Raw genomic sequence first — 17,501 nt, forward strand, 5'->3', positions numbered from 1 at the left:
TCTGGAAGAGGCAAAGCCATGATAGTTTCCATGGTCCCCCTCTTGTGCCACTTCAGACAGTGCCCAGCTTTGCTTGTGCCCAAGTCCAGCTTCAGATTTTACAGGATTGCTGTTCTCAAAATACACATGGGCTGTGCCAAGGATGAGTCAGATGCTGTTAGTGCTGCACTGGGTGGTGCAAGTTAGCCCTTATTCATGGGAGTCCATGAGCAAATAAAGGATAAAAATCCTAATTAATGCCAATCAGCATGAGTTAATGGAAAATAGAATGGGATGCCTCTCTTTAGTTTAGTTGATAAAAGTGATAGTAACATACAAGACTTCTGTGAGACATTTGACTGGGTACCACATGACATTTTGATTAAGAATCTAGAGCAGTATAAAATCAAGAGGGTGTGCATTAAATGGATTAAAACCTGGCTCCCTGACAAGTCTCCAAATGTAACTGTAAATCATCTGCCAGCTGTGTTTGTAGTAAAGTCCCTCCAGTATTCTTGGTTTTAATATCTTTATCAATGACATGGAAGAAAACGTAAAATCACCACTGATGTAGTCTGTTGATGGTGTGATGAGAGGGAAACAGTAAATAATGGAGAGGGGAGGTCACTGACTGGGAGGAATACAGAGTGCTTGGGGAGCCAGGCTCAAGGAAAAAACAAATATGGTGATGCAGGTGAACACAAGAACCAAGAATAAAAGCTGTGTTTATGAGACAGTGAACTCCAGGAAGAAGGATCCTGAAGAAGCTTTTTGGAAGCTTTTTTTTTTTTTTTGGAAAAGCTTCTTCGCCAGCCAAAAATCAGCTACCTGGATGGTCTTGGGGCAGAGCTGTAACTGAGCAGGGGGACACTTGGAGGTAGAAAGAGCATAGAGTGTCTCTAATTTATTTCCTCCTGAGGGCAGTGCTGCTGTGGTGAGTAAACACATCAAAATGCTGGAGAGGGTTCAGGAAAGAGACAGAATAATTTTGGAAAGATAGAAGAGCTCTGAGTGACCCTGTTTGCTAAGCCACCAGAGCAAAATTGAAGATAGAGTTGGTCCCAGTTTGCAGATGTGGGGAGCGAAGTAAATACTAGGAATTTTTTTTTTTTTCTGTAGTAGACCACTGCACAGCAACTGGAAGTTGGGTGTGGAGGCAGTCATTTGGGAAAAGGTTTCAAAGAGTCAGCTTGATCAGGAACTAATTTCTGTTGTCTGGGATCTTTGTCCAGGCTCAGCAACTCATGGCATACCTGAGTGCAGGGACCAGAATCTCAGCCAGGTTTAACCAGCGCTGCTACAGTGGCATAGCCAGATTGGTGGCTGACACCTGCACAGAAGTAAAAGCTGAAGCTCTGCTTATGTTGAGTCTGTACCAAAAATGCCTTGGGGGAGGTAGAACTTGTGAGTTCTTAGGCACCTTTGTATCCTGGTCTATACACAAATGTGGAAAAAACACTAAAGTATTTTTAAACTAGTGTAGTACAAGTTCTTGGATAGACATCTCAAAATTGATTTAAAACTGCTGTAGGTGGTGCAGGTTGTAACTCCAAATCTTTAGACAGGTGTTCACAGCGTAAGCTGTGATAGCTGAAATGTTACCATACCCACAACCAACTGGTTCTTGTCCACCTCAGCTTGAAACGATTCCATCCAGCAGTGGGTTTGTGGGGTAGCAGCCTCTCTAGGAAGGTGCCAATGAGCATCTTGTGGTCAAACTATCAGCTAGCCCAAGAAGACCTGGAGGACAAAGATGTCCATCATAACCTGTATCCACAGCATGAATCAACATCTAGGACTGATTTAAGTGTAGTTGCTCTGGTGTTGCTATGTATTTAAGTTTGCTAAATAAGATCTAAGGCAGTTCAAGTTTCATTGAGAAGAACAAGCTAATACCAGGGATGGCTTTACTGCAGCTTGAAGGTAGCTTAGGCTAATGCAGTTTATTTTGCAGGATCAGGCTAGGAGAGTGCATTGACAAGTGGCAGATCAGTCACTGCCAACTGTTTATATCCTGTGAGCAGAAGAATGCCCCAGGCAGATTCATTTTGGTGTTTTATGCCAACACAATGAAGTTGTAGGGAGCCTACAACTGACATAATTTACACACCATGCAGTCAGAAGACCAATGAACACTGAATCCAAGAGGGACCTATTTTAACTTACATTTGCTTACAAGGCTTTGGGGAACAAAGTCATGTTTTGGCTAATCCATCTAGCTGGGCACTGCATCCAAAAGGGGCAGCACTGCTCTTCTGCTTCCCGCCTCACCTTGTCTCTTGAGGAGCTGGATTTACTTGCTGCTTGTGCAGGCTCTGTTTTGGTGAGCTGGTTTCGAATTGGATCCAATCTACTTTGAAAAAATACAACTTTTAGAGTGCTTCCCAGTCACCACAGTCCAAAAGAGCGGGTGGGATTTCTGTGGCCCCCTTTGGATAGAAGGTGTGGAGCCTGTTCAATAATAGTTGATTTTCTGACTTTGACTCTTTGAGATGGGCATTGCATTATCTTAAATCCCTCTTCACAACAGCAAAGCAAGTTAGCAGCATATTCTAATGAGACAAATTGTGCAAGACAGCAGTGTACAGGCACAGTGACCAGGTTACACAGGGGCAAAGTTAGTGGGCTAAGCAAAGAAGGAAAGTCTAGACTGAAATAACACACAGTACTGTGCAGGTTGAAAAGCTACAGTAGGAGGCACAGCTGCAATTCACATATCTGTAGGGTCTGTGGTGACACTGGAAGAGCCATCATTTGCCTCTTCCATAATCTGTCACCCATCACTGCTGCCTCAAGCATGGGAAGTTTAATTTCCTATGAATCATGGTGTGACTTGAGAAGTTAAATCCTACATCTTTCTGAGCCTCCACTGACAAAATAGTAGACTAAGTCTGCTGTGGTATTCCTGCCTGCTTACTTGTTGGAAATTGTCCTCTGGCTGTTGGTATCTTCATCAGCTTCAATTTACCTGCAGGCCAGACTGCTGTGGCATCCCAGGTTGGTGGATTCGAGATGCTCGTGGAAAAACTGCTTGAGTTAAAGGCAAGTGTCTGATGTCAGGGGACTCCTGCCAGTCATTGTTCTGCTGTTTGTGTGAAAACAGGCTGAATTCTGTGGTTTTGCTATGTAACATTCTTATGTAGCTGGCTGAGTCGCCAACATGATAAATGCAATTACTTTTTCCAATTGTTATTTTTGCCCAAAGCATGCAATTGACACTGAAGTCTGCTGGGCAGAAGGGGAATGTAGTGGCTGCTCAGATCCCCACAGCGGCACAATGATGTGAAGGCACAGGCTGCAGTGATGGGAAGCAAAGGCTGCACATGGTATGTCAGGAGCAGGCACCCATCTGTGTGTCTATCAGTCCTACCTTCAGATGTCAGTGGTCAGGGAGTAATCTGCTTTCTTGGAGTCATTGAAGGGGGAAGGATGGAGTTTCTAGGTCAGCTGCAAAGTGATTTTCCCTGGAAAGGTGGGAGGGAGTGGGATTTGGTTGTGCAATGCAGTTGATGGGAGCTGTATTGCACCATCTGGGAGGGGAGCAATGGCACCAGAGCCACCTCCCTCTCCCCTGTGCCCACCACGGCCAGCCGTGTCTCTAGCTCCCAATAGGAGCATTCCCAAACGGGAAAAAGGATTTGGTGCCCTTCTCCAGTGGGAGGCAAGACTGAACTCGGGAGGGAGCACAGCTCTCTCATGATGATGGGGATGAGGGTGCTTTCACAGAGAGTAGAGATGGGCTGGCTACTTTGGGTTGTCTGCATCCTTTGGGAAACCAGCACTATGTGGTGACTGTGCTGTGGGCTCCCTATGCTGTGACTTATTCAGCTGAGTAAAAGGACAGCCCAGTCAAGCTCCCACCGTGGTGGTTAAAGTTTGTTTTAGCCACCTTATCTAATCTCTCCCCTAACTTTTGCTGGGGGAAAGCGTTTATTGCTTATATCGTGTTACTCCATGAGCACTTGCTGGCTGCGGCTGTTTGCGTGTGTATATGTAGATGTGAAGACAGATAACTTCAGGCCTTGCAGTTTTATGGGTCAGTCAATCCAAACTGCTTCCACTGGCAGATGTGGGGATGTGCTGCGTTCATTACCTGTGGGCCATGTGCTATCAGGGTGTAAATCAGCAAAGCGGGGCTCTGTTTATACACATAAATTGCCCCAATGTGACAGCTTAATACCCTTTTGACTTTTTACCCTCTGCGGGGGAGAGCCTCAAATGTCTTAGAGCACTGCTCACCCCCAGGATGACGGCAATGCGGGGAAACCAGCCCCGCTATAAAAGGAGCGAGCACGCTTTGCTCCCGTGTGTCTTCAGGCTTGGCTGCGTAGCCAGCAGCTCCCCGGAGGGGAAAGGCCCTTCCAACAGACCAGTCCAACAGGAAATTACCTGCTCGCCCTTTGCTAAATTACTAGCTGGACAGCCAGTCACAGGGTCCCAAAAATGCCAGCTCCATCTATTCCCCTAGGGACATGATTCCCAGGCACGCAAGATCCCAGCTTGTTCACCGTGAGGCAAGCCCACCTGTCCGTCCCTTCCCTGCAGCACCTTGCGCAAGGCTTGATTTCATCTCTTCTGCAGGATGCAGAGATCACATGGGTGAATTTTCCCTGAGCAATCACAGGGTAAAACCTGCCAGGCTTCCTTTAGCTCTGGCTGAAGGGTTTTCTTACTCCAGGAGATGCTTTATTTTTTTTCAGCAGATGTGAGAGTGTTCCCAATGAGATAATAGGGAGCTGATGAGAGGGAAGAAGTGCCAGGACATTCACAACAAAGTGGATTGTTGTGATATTCTGAGGCGATTTCCAAATTTAAATTATGTGGGAGCAGGGGTAGGATTGTTCAAATTGAGATCCTCCCCATTAGAAAGGTCCTTTTTGCGTTCCCCTATGGTGTCTCCATCATCTTGGAGAACAGGAGCTCATGGCTGCATCCAAACCTTTGGTAACCCCCTTGACTTTTTTCCTAAATCTGACTGCACTAAACCATCCTAAACCAAACCTAGAGGAAAAGACACCCTCTAAATTAGGACATTTTCTTGTGCTGGCACTGAGCAGCCCTGGTTGGGACTCTCAATTTATTCCAGTGTCCTTTTCAAGCCCTCCTCCCCATCATCACCCAAGCTCTGTTGGAGTATGGCAGGTCCCAGATCACTTCCATGCTCCCACCCCAACCAAGAGCATCCCTGTGTCCTTTATGAGAGAGAGACATCTGCAGAAGGCCTTTCCCAAACTGCTCTTAAAGTGCAAGTTGAGCCTGAAAATTGATGCTGTAGGAGAGTGACCTTGTTAGAATGTCCTTCCCTCTGGCTGATCCCAAGTCAAATGCTCTCAGTTTATGAGTCACTGACTCCCACAGTAGCTACACTGCACCTACCTCTACTTCTGCTCGCCCAAGCAGCAGGAAAGACCCTGCAGCTGGGATGTTGCATGGAGCAGAAGGTGATCCCATCCCTGCTCCTGGCCTTGGATCCCCTCGGTGCCCAAGAGGTGGCTTTGGTGCAGGAAGGGCTGAGGACAGGTTTAGGTGGCTGGAGAGCAGTGCTGGTACTACCCTGGGCCTGCAGGCATCCCATTTTACCTGGCTGGGACTCCTTCCCATGCTGGCACTGATCTTGTGACATTTCTCAGAAAGATACCATAATTCTGAATTCTCAGCCCAAATTATGCCATTTCTATACTGCACTTCATGTGAGTCAGTGAACTGTGGCTTCCTGCAGAGAAACATATGGGGCAACTCCAGGTTGGATGCTCTGGTGTTTAATATCAGGAGTGCCCAGGCTGCAGCCTTTGTCTCACCATGGGTTCAGTGTTTTCTTGTCTACCCAGCTCTGGCAAGACTTGAAAGCAGTTGGTATCTTTGAGGACTCTGCCCTTCTGGTAAAGTTGGTTGAAATTGGCCAGGGAGCTCACAAGTTTTATTAGGGAGAAAGACAGACACACCCACAGAATGATCACAAACAAATTGTTTCTCTAGGAAACTAGGCTGGGAAAAAAAATGGTTGTTTAAGTAAGCAAATGTTTTTCTTGAAGACACTAGAGCAGGGAAGGTGGGAGGGGAAGTGTGTGTTTATATAGTTGTTGACCCAACCTTCCCTTAAGCATTAGCCTCTTGGTTTAAAGCTCTTTATTCCTATTTATGCCCATTTTTATCATGCTGGTTATTGTTTCTAATGACTTGCTCTGCCCTGTGCTGCCACCTTCATCTCAGCAAGCTCCCGTTTTGCTGCAGAATTCTACAGACCACTTTGCTGAGATCAGCCCATCCAAATAACTTCACACATATAAACAATGAACCCAGTGAGAGAGTGGGGGTTGGCAGGGCCCCACAGGGGCAAGGCATAGATGTGAGCAAAATTAATCGGTGGCTCAAGCTCTCCTATAAGCCTCCTGTTTCAGGCTTTGCAAACTGATTTCCTCTATCAGCTCCAAAGCATCAGAGCTGCTAGCTAATACCAGGGCAGTAAAGGCTTTTGTGGTATGAGTTGTCAGCCAGAAATTCAAGTGCCTGTAAGTTGTTCTAGTTTTTCCAAAAATGGGTGCAGTGGTCAGGTGTCCCTTTGATGTGCTCCTGTTTATTTACAAAGAGCCCAAAAGGTCCCATTCCCCCAAAGGTGGCAGGAAACAGGCAGGGACAGAATTTGGTACCTTGTTCTTCCTGTTAGGGCTGATCTCACATGTGAGTAAACAGTGGGTGCGTGGTGAGCTGCAGCAAAGGCTTTGCTGCCTGAACAGCCACTCATCCTCCTGTTTTCCAGTGCTGGATGCCTGTGAGAGTCTCCCTTTCACTTTCTTCCTGGCTGGCTCAATGCAGGAAATCAGACTGATTAAAAACTAAAGTGGAAAAAAAAAATAAAAGAAAAATGTGTTTCTTTAAAAGCAGAAAAAAAAAAAAATAAAGATCATTTTAATTAGGTTTGAAAAATCTGCGGCCCAGTTGACAGGCAAGCTGACAGGGCTCCCTTTCACCGGATTGCCCAGCTCAGGGTTTTTCATCTTGTGTGCAGAATATTTTGACATTCATGCTTTCTTGGCTCCGCTTGTGGAGCCCAGTGGAACCTGCAGCCTAATTAAATGTAACAATTCCTGAAAATGAGGGTTGTTATTTTTTTTCCTACGGATAATAATAGAGGTTTTATTTTAAAAAGAGCTGATCTATTTACTCTAGGCTGCCTGCTTCCTGACCGGGCCTCAGCACCTGAGGGGACAGGAACAGAAGGAATTAGACAGGAGCTTAGTCACTGGAAAAGATGAGGGTGTTAATGTCTATGTGTGTGTGCACATGTGTCCTGCGTGCTCTGCTAAAAGAGTTGAGAGGTGGAAGGTTAGGAGGCTCAGATTTTCCCTGCAGCTCACTTTTCCCCTGACTTTTGTGGTTGGGTGCTGGTTTTTAGGCGGTGTCAGACCCTGCGGGCTCTAGAGGGGCTGCACAATCCCTGCTCTGGCTCTTCCACCGCGGGTACCAGCCTGCAGGGGAGGGTGAGCCAGGGCCTTTGCTGACCTGGGGCTGTGCAAGCCAGGGGGTGATGACAGAGCCTTTGTATAGGGAGTTGTGCTAAAGAAGAAGGAAAACACAAGTCAGTATTGTCGAGGACTGGATGTGCCCAACTATGCACCCTTGGTGCCCAGAGCTTTCCTTCCAGGGCTTTAACCACAGTGGTTCATTTTTACCATGGAGTTACTCCTGGTCCCTTCCTTACATCCCTGCATCCTTGTGACTGGTGAAGCACAGGCCAAGCTCCAGGAAAAAGACGAGTCACAGAAAGTTGCTCGTGCCTCTCCCTGTGGGTTCCCAGGGCTGTTGTGCCTCAGGTCTGTCAGCTGCCGTCGCTGCAACTGGGCAGCACTGCTCAGGTGTCACTGCTCATGGCTTCCTATGGGCTGCTTGGCACTGAGAGCACTCCAGTGTGAGAGCAGAGTCCCTCTTTCATCTCAGTGTGCAATCTCCCAGGCTGACAGGGAGGAGATGGTGACAGAGGCTGAGGAACACTACTTCCCATCCTGTACATGATGGATGGCTTCCCTGTGCCCCTGGGTTCAACACTGCTCATCCAACCACCTCAAAACTTGCCAGCTGATGTGCCCATTGCTCAGCCAAAAGCAACAAGGTAGGACACCAGCAGTGCAAACCACTCCCAGGCTTTCCCTCTCCCCACTTCCCCCTGCAGCTCCAGGGAGCTCCCCTCAGGAACAAGAAATCAAAGCTTCAGGGGCACTTGTCCCTGCCTGGCCAGGGCAGCAGTGGCTCGTGGTGCCCATTGCCTTTCCCAGCCCGCAGCCTGATGGCAGCAATGAATCAGCAGCCAGTGGACTTGTCAAAGACATTCCTCCACTTTAATCCTATTGACAGGGACTACTGCCTGGAACAGGAACTGCGGGGTGAGCCATGTCAACAGCAGATTCTTATTACAGATAATATTGATGGGGCCTTTTCTTGAATAATGAAGGGAAGAGCCCTCTGCTTTGACGTTTGTCTCCAAAACCTAGAATTACTAAGAGTTTAACCATCGGAGGGGAGCTTAAGATAGTTGCATCTTAAAGGATCTGCTTTCTTGTCGCATTCAAGGCTGGGGGAAGGAGTTTAGCCCATACAGTCCATGCTGACCTTTTCACTGCTCTTAATAAATGTTACAGTTAAATAAAGTCGGATGGATTTTTCTATCTACTGTAGGATGTTATCCACTTTCTAGAGGGGAAAAAAAAGGCAAAAAACCCCAAATCCCTGTTTAATATCACTGTTACTCATTATCTTTGGTAGCTGCACGGTGAAAGGCAAGGAGGAAAGGCAGGGGCAGGACAATTCAGGCTGTATTACCAGGGTAATTCCTACCACTACACATGATTATGTGTGTCTCTGTGAAAGCGTGAATTGGGGCTGTTTAAATCCATTGTGATCTTACTGCCAAAGCTCAAACCAAGATCAGCAGCTCTGGAAATATTTGGGGAAAGTTTTGTTTGCTTGTTTTTAAATTTACTTTCTGATTTTCCACTCTTTAAGAGAGCAAAAAACCCTCTCTATCTGGTCTGGTCTCTACCGCTTGGTTCCCTACAGGAGTGCAGGCACCAGAGCTGCAGGGGAGAGGCTGTCTGGGAAGTCAAAAGAGGGCAGAAAGCATCAGCTGTTCCAGGAAATAACCTGTCCTTGCACATTTCCTCATGTTCAGGCTTCAATATTATGAATGCAAGCACTGTGATGAGAGAAGGTAAGGAAGGAAGATGGGACTGAATAGTGGGCGTTCTTGGATTTCAGATGCAACCAGGAGCTCAAAGGTGTCTCTCTGACGCCAGGGACTTCTCCAAATGGGGTTGGGACGTCTCGCCTCCTCTTGGGACAGATGAGGAAGACAGCAGGCAAATTTGACTTTTGTCCACGTTCCTACCTCCCAGATCCTAGAGCTGGCCCAGGACTGAACTGGCAGGTGGTTTAAGTTAGAGCAGCCACAGGGCTGCTCTAACTTAAGCCAGCTGGAATTGCTTCTGGGGCTGGTTCTACCAGCCAAGGTTTGCTGGATTATAGCAGGGCCCTGAAAGCCTCCAGCCTATCACTGCATGGCCTTCACAAGAGGACCAGGGAGCAGATGACACGAAAATGTCAGGGTAGTTCCCAACTGGTGCTTAAGGACAACTTTAATTCCTTCACACTGCTGCAGAAAATCAGTCTCTGGTCCAAGGAAGCCTGTTCTCATGATATTTTTAGTCTGATTGTGAAGACCCTAGGAGTTTTGGATTGCCCTTAAGGTTCTGAATATTGGGCTTTCTGACTTGAACTGTTAAATATTTTCCATACATAAACAGCAGCCACAAAATTTCAGCCACAAAATTCAAAAATGGATGTCTTGTGTTTTAGATCTTTTTAAAAAATTAAATGCCAGAACAAGACAGAGAAAAAGCAAAGTCTCCAAAGCAGTTCAGTTACTCTGAGTGCATCTTCTTCCTCTGAAATGGGTTCTTGACACAGGGACTAAGTGGGCTCTCTTGGCACAGTTCTTAAAAGTGCAGAGACCCAGCAAGCACAGGAGGAACTGTTCCTGGGGCTGAGTGGTCCCCCAGCACACGATGGGGTGCATGTGAAGGCAGCCCATGCTCTCAGTGTGCACCCTGTACCTCTCAGCATTGTCCATGTCTACATGTAGTGTTTTAATCTCCTTGGATATTCTGACTAACCCAGGAATAAACATGGCTTACATGGGCACTTGTCTTCCTGGAACAGATCACCACAGAAGCATCTCACAGAGCAACTGTGAAATCCCACTGAAGTGCAATCTTCCTTCTCTTCCAGCCCTGATTTATTCCTTTTTTCTTCCAGAAGATCAAGGTGTGGGATAGAAACTTAGCCCTGCACCTTAAAAAGGACATTTTATCTCCATGTTGTTGCACAGGGAGCTGAAATCTGGCCAGTGCAAGCCACTGGTGGTACCTATGGAATTAGCTGACTCTTCATCCCAAGGGCTCAAAAATCAGTTGAGTCCTTCAGGTCATGAGGGTTTTTTTTTTCACTCACCTCTTAAAAAAAAAAAAAAAGGTGATAAATATTGTTTTTTCCATACTTTCTTTTTTTTTGTTTGGAGGTGCCTTAGGGTGCTCTGAGTTAATGTTTCTCAGCTTTTTTCTTGAACCTGGAAGTCCATGAACTGCTTGTTCCTTTTTCTTCGCTTTTAAAAATGAAATCTGAGATTTTTGCCTAACACATTGAAGCAAGAAGCTGAGGAGGGGGTGAAGAAAAACATCAAGTACCATGGGACTAAAATTTCAAGAGCTGGCAACACTGATTATTTTTGTTTTTCTTTCTGTTTTCCAGAGGAAAAGAAAACTATCTTCCATTTTGCTGAGCGCCAGCAGTGTGAACAAAAATATAAGGTGCTTCAGGGCAGGAAGAAACTTTGAAGAAATAGGTTTTAAAATTCCATTTGTGTTGGATTGTCTGAAAATTGTCTCAAGAGCTGCCTTCTGGAGACAGCTGCCCTGCTCTGAGAGAGGGCAGAGACCTGTGGGGAGAAGCTGCGTGGGGGCCTCGGGCTGGGACAGACTCAGGTTGCAGTTGCCTCTGATTGTGCTCAGGTCTCAGCAATGCCAGGCTCTCAAGGAGCACGAGCAGAGGTCAGGTGTGCAGTGAAAGGCTCCATGAAACTCTTCCTCCCCATAGGAGCATCATCTTCTGCAACAGACGTCCAGGTTGGCCAGAACCAGTCCTGGCAGGCAGAAAGGTGGAAGAGGACAGGCTCCCTCCCTGCTGGTCACCTGGAAGTCATGGCAATGATGTAGTGCCCCTGTGCTCAAGGAAGACACGCAGAAGGACCTGAGTCTGTGCTGGAGGTGTTCAAGAGGTACCCAACCACACCTCTGGTGCTTGCAGGACTCCCAAGCCACCAGCAGCCAGAGGGATCCATGCATGGAAGCTCAGAAAAGTGGGATATTGCCCTTAAGGTATCCCATCCCAAGGGGTGATGTCCCTGGGGTAGGGATGATGGTGTGGATCTCTGCTCATGCAGCCAGAGCAGGTATCTCCTGCAGGCTGTTAAACAGCACCAGTGACTGTGTCTGTCTCGCCTTGGCCACGCGTGGTCTGCACAGGGGGCTGGTATTTATTAATGGTTGGCAAGAGCTGCTGGAACGGACATAGAGCTCCAACTGCTGTTCCTGCCTGTCCTCCATCACTTGTGCTCATATCTTACTCAGGCTCACTCCTTTTGTGTTGAAATTTTCCATGCTCTGTCTTAGCCCAGTGACACATTTTTGCTGAAGGTATGGACTGTGCTCATTGGAGTCCTCTTTGTAGAGCTCCTTGCTAATCTCTGCCTTGTGGTAAAAGTCCATCTTTCATGTCTCAGGAGATATCAGGCTGAAGGAAATCCTTAGGGGATGGATCCTACTTTATTTACTTGTTTATTATTTGAAAAATTACTTAAAATCTTACATTTCAGTCAACTAGAACTTAAAAGGAAATCTCTTCTTTAGATCTTCCCCAGTGGAAAACTAAGCAGCTCTGGCAAAATTAAAGTTTTTCCATGGAACATTCAGATTTTGTGAAAACTACTCTTTCTATTTAAAAAAATATATTTTGCTCATTAGTTTTTCATCTGCTCAACTTTTTCAGGATGATTCAAAAGCATAAAGGCAAAAATCTCCACTTCCTACGTCTAATGTATCAACTTTTTTTTTTTTCAATCATGACTTCAATTCCATCTCCTTAGCAAGGAGGCTAGAAAAATTATTCAGCTTAAGGAAAAGCATTTTATCAGTTATAAAGTTGTAGAAATTTTAAATGGGTATCTTAGTGCAACTATTGGATTTGCTGCTTGCCTTTCTCCCTATCTGGGTCGAGGATGCCAGACTTAAAAACCTGGTCTTAACTTAGTTAAGGGTATCTCTGGTAGGAGGCTTTTGATTTGTGGTAGGGGGTTTTGGTTGGGTTTTTTTCAATTTTTTTAAGGACAGCTGAAATACAGAAAAATCTGTTTAGGACTGCAGGACTGAAAATTACCTCTGGGTGCTGAGAGACCTGCATTCATGGTGATTCTGAAACAGTGATTCCAGGGTTGAAGTTATCATTTACAGGAGGCTTGTGGTTTTAATACATGTTTTTCCTTACGATTTTCAAACTTAAAGATTGTTTTCCTCAGACAACCTTCCTTTTTTTAGAAAGCTAGGATGACCAAATACTAAACTTAACTAATTCAATCTTTAAAAATTAGCAATTTCCACTCCAAGGATTAATGACATTACAGAGCTAAGACAAGCTCATTGTGCAGCTGTAGAATTTTCTCTATCTCTTTCTCTAACCTATTGTGATGAGGCAACTTCTTGAATGTTCAGAGATTGTCCCTACAAGTCGATATAAATTTGGTACTTTCAGGCATGTACATACATGTACAGAATCAGTGTAGACTGTGCACAGAGCACAAGACACAATTCCTTGCACACAAAACACATTCAAAATGGCTAATTTGCAAAATACCCAGGATGCATCACTGTGGATGACTTGATTTGAAACATTAGAATAGGTGATAAGAAGTCATGTTATGGAATCATTTATATATATTTCAAATTACTCCCACTTAAAGGGAAAAAAAGCCTTTATAATTAACATGACAGATAAGAGCAAATGTGACACTTTAAATAAATGCAGTGGATTTGATTTTGAAATAGCGTTTCAGATTCTAGGGATGTGTTAAAGACAGAAAAAAATTGTGTGCTCAGAGTTGAAAATTAAGATATACTAGAGACCATCTTTAAAAACTAAGCAGCCTCACAGAACTCTCGTTTCTGATGGCCTTCAGCACAGAGCTCCTAGGAAATGGAAGGGGAATAATTTAGTGAGAGCTGAAAAACAGAGGCCCTATAAGGGAAAGTTGCGGGCTTCTTTTCCATGCCAATAACTATCCAAGGAGAAGACACCCAAAAATCTAGTCGTGGTGGAAGTAACTCTTGAGGACTGCTGCATCTTTACAGATTTTCAAATAAAATGTGGGTCCAGTTAAGGGTTAGATGTTGGATAGAATGGACATTATGTTGGTCATTGGATGGAGGCTTAGCAACCAGTTCAGTGAATAGTTATGCTTAGTTATTGGATGTATGATCCTAGGTCCTGTGTTGGGCTGAGTTCCTATGGCTCCTCCAAGATACATGGGCAGGAGGTAGAGGAGGACAGCAGTATAGCAGAAAAACAGGAATATGTATTTCCCACCAGCACACTAATCTGCAGAGCCCATGGCCAAGATGAATTAAAAAATATTAATTTCTGCAGCACTGTCTTCTCTTTTTTTTAGCTGTCGTTCAGGCAAAGCTGTTACTAATTCAGGAGGAGTCTGCCTGAGCAAAAACTCTCCAGAGTCCAAAATATTTTGCAAAGAGTAAATATGGGAATTATTCACCTACCACAGAACAGCATCAGCCCCTGGGTGGAATGCAGGAGCTGTTTAACAGCGCGCAGAAACATTTCCCCAAAGTTTTGGACAGGAGTCGAAGGTTTCTGAATGCCCAATTGCAGCTACAACTGAAAGAAACCAGCAGTACAGCCCCCTCCCTTACCTTGGTCCCGGATGGAAGGGTGACACCACCCACCTGAGTAACACGCCACTTCCTCTAGGACCCTACGAGATTTTTCTGGAGCTCACCCATCTGCCCCAGTCCTCCACATGAGATCTGGCAAATTAATCGCTCCAAGTGTCTGGGTAAGTACTGTAAAATGCTTCAATTTCAAAATAGAAATCATCTGCTTCATAAATGCCAAGGGCTTTCAACATGTCATTTCTTGGTAAACAAAGAATTTCAGCACGACAATATCTTAGGATGTTATTGGCCATATTTGTTCCCTCGTGCGTATTGAGGCAAATGTGAACAAAGTTGCAGAGCTACCCCTTACATCCTCCTTCAGCTTGGGGGTTTTCTCCCTGCTGCACTGGAGATGAGGGGGTTGATCTGCACCCAGTCCCTAAAACTCCAGTTTCTATGATGGTAAAGGGCAGGTGAAAGTTCTGCTTGTGCTTTGTTCTGCACAAAGTGTTGTATACTATGACTAGAAAAAAACCCAAACAAAACAAAACACGTACTTTTTTCTTTCTGGCGGATATTAGAACGCAATAAAAATATGTGTGTGCTTCCCCCTCGCCCCCCCCCCAGCTAAATTGATTACATCTGGTGGCATGAAAAAAAATAGCCAAAATGTCAGACTGAGTCACACAGCCCCCTTGGGTGGTTATATTTATTTCAGCATTGAAGCACTCAACAAAACAATTTATCCTTGGCTCTTCATCTCTGCCTTCCCATCCCTGTGCTTACAAACTCTTCTCTGTTCCCTAACACTTGTATTTAGCCCCAAGTCCCCTCCTTCCTCCAGTCTTTCCTTTCTCCATCTTTTTCTTCTCTGGCCTTGCTCTGTCCCTCTCCTTCCTCTTTGCTACATCAACTCCAGCAAACCCTGTAATTTGCAATTCTCCACTTGGGATAGCAGGGGAAGCTGGAGCATAGAGACAAGGCTCAATGGTTGTAATGCTGTGTCACCTACTTAGTGCTAGTTGCACATTACTTGGAGTGAAGTGATGTGATAAAACGTGTGAGTGAACTCCCTGCTGTGGTTTCCATCTCTGCTGTGATCACTGGCATGGGTGGGGTGTGACCTGCTGGGATGAACACAATTCCATCTCCAGCCTTACCTGCTATCCCTTGGCTGCCCTGACTTACTGCAGTGGAGGAGGTGGATCTGCTGGCTCTCTTTTGATGGGTTATTCTTTGGTCTTGATTCACCTGTGTCCCCTGGGTTTCCTTTCTGACAGGGAGCAGCACCAGAAGCATCTGTTTGGTGAGGAAAGTCTGTGCTGCAGTGGGTGGGAAGAACTTCATTGCCAAGAACACCAAACCTCTCTTCCCAAACCTCCTTCTGCCCAAATTGCAAAGACAATGGCCATGTCATCTTGCTGTACATCTTGCTCTATAAATTCCATGGCAATGTGCTGTCAGGTTCTGCCTGCTTTCATATCTTATGCCAACCACAGCTGCAGAAGACCTGGCACTCTAGGATCCTCATGGATGGAAGTGGCTGCAGAAATGCATTTCTCTGTATTAACTCTATAATGATGAAAGGGCCTGGTCTGGCAGGAACGGGGACTAAAGCTCTTATTTGCTCTTTTTCTTGGGCTGGTGGAATGCCCTGCACAGAAAGACCCCATTTCTTTCTTTACTACTTCTAGAGTGATAAATTATAGATTAAGACAGGGATACCCTCCTGGGGATACCCTTGGCTGGAAGAGGACTTGAAAAACTCTTGGCACTGCTGTCCCTGAGCTTAATGCTCTCTGTTTCACCCATTGTGTCTCCAGCTCCCATCCTGGGCAGCAGGCTCCTGTTGTACAGTGCTACACATTTTTCTCCTGTGGTAAATCAGAGCCCCCTGGGATCTGGTATTGTGCTTTTTTTGTTTTTTCCCCCAGGTATTTTTGTCTGTGAACCACAGAAAACTGAATAGGAGGAAATGAAGTGCAGATTGAGAACATGGTTGAGTGCACTTGCTAAAATAAAACATTGGGGGGGGAGGTAGGGATTCTTTTATAATAGAAAATGAAGTGTGTTTACTTTTTATTGATGAAGTATTTAATTGTACAGAGGATTTGAGAGGTGTTCTTAGCGGCATCTCAAACTGTGCCTGGACTAGAAATGCCAGTTGGCCTTTGGTACAAAAATACCAGGCTAGGTTAAATATTTTGTGAATGGGAAGGGCAAAGGGATGCCATGGGGTTTTTGGTGACATGCCACAGTTGTGCCAAGAGAGCCAGGGAACTCCAGTGATATCTTCTCAAACAGGACTAGATGCGAAGATGACCCAAGACTTGTTGAGTGGATGTGTTTTGACAACACAAGAGAATGTGCTGAACTCTGCACAGCATGGCATTTTGTCCTGGAGCTGTGCCACAGAACCTTAGAGCCTGCCTGCCCTCTCTTATGCCTCTAGCTTATTTTCATAAGCAAGCACAAGCAAGTGCAGGGTGTAGAGATAAGGCTGTGACCTTTTAGATTATTCTGTTAGTCTGTAAATACTGGATGGGTCCAGTGAGGCAACTGGGCTTTTTTTTTGTGAGATTAAAATAATTTCATAAATTCAGATGTCTAAAGGTAGCAACCTATAGTCATCAGTGACCTGGGATGATTTTTTTGTGGGGGACAGACCACTAGAGTCCATGTCCCGTCTCTGGAGCTGCCCTGTTCTCCCTGTGTTTCTGAATCTCTGTCTAAAAGTTTGTAAAAGTTTGTTGCATTCAGTAAAGGATCGTGAGGCTTCAGAAGCAGAGGAGACCAAGAAACATGACAGGTCTGTGCACCTTTACAAGACGTATGGGTGCAATCAAGAGGTGTACTCATAATGAATTAAATGGGGCTGCTTTTGTTTGGTCTTAGTTATGTAAAGTGTCCAGGGAAGCTCTTAAGCACACACCAAGGTCAGTGAGAGCTAATCACCTTTACAAATCTTGCTTGGACCAGATCCTAAGCGTACAGAAATTGGACACACTGGTTGCTTTTCAGAGCCACCATTCGCTTTAGCAATGAGAGCTGAGGGTGCCATACAATGCTGCCTCTGCTTCCAGGTGAGATGGGAGCTGGGGTTCTCCCAGAAAACCTCTTCCACCTGTCCCTAAGGCCATGAAGTAGAGCATGTAGGGTTGATCCAGGCTTTTTTGTCTTATCTATCTTGCTTATTTACATCAAGTTGTTAATTCCAAAATTTCTGTCTTGACAACACCTTAGCAAGGGAAAACATCCAGTTATGCAGCCTCCAAATGGCACAGAGACCAGCCCAGCAGAGAAGATCTCAGCTGCAAGGGAATTACAACTTCCTTTGCCTTCCTTGGGGATAAAAGCCTCTCATCATCTTGTGAGCTGCCACAAGAACTGAATCTTGCCACATGGGAGTGGGCAGTCCCGGTGCTGACCAGCATGACAGTGGAAAGTGGAAGGGGAATTCAGGCAGAGAATAAATTCTACAGGGGAGAATAGATGCAAGAAATTCCTAGGAATGTTACAGAAATCAACATT

This window comes from Vidua macroura, chromosome 13, assembly GCF_024509145.1.
Source record: "Vidua macroura isolate BioBank_ID:100142 chromosome 13, ASM2450914v1, whole genome shotgun sequence".
In the NCBI taxonomy this organism is placed as follows: domain Eukaryota; kingdom Metazoa; phylum Chordata; class Aves; order Passeriformes; family Viduidae; genus Vidua; species Vidua macroura.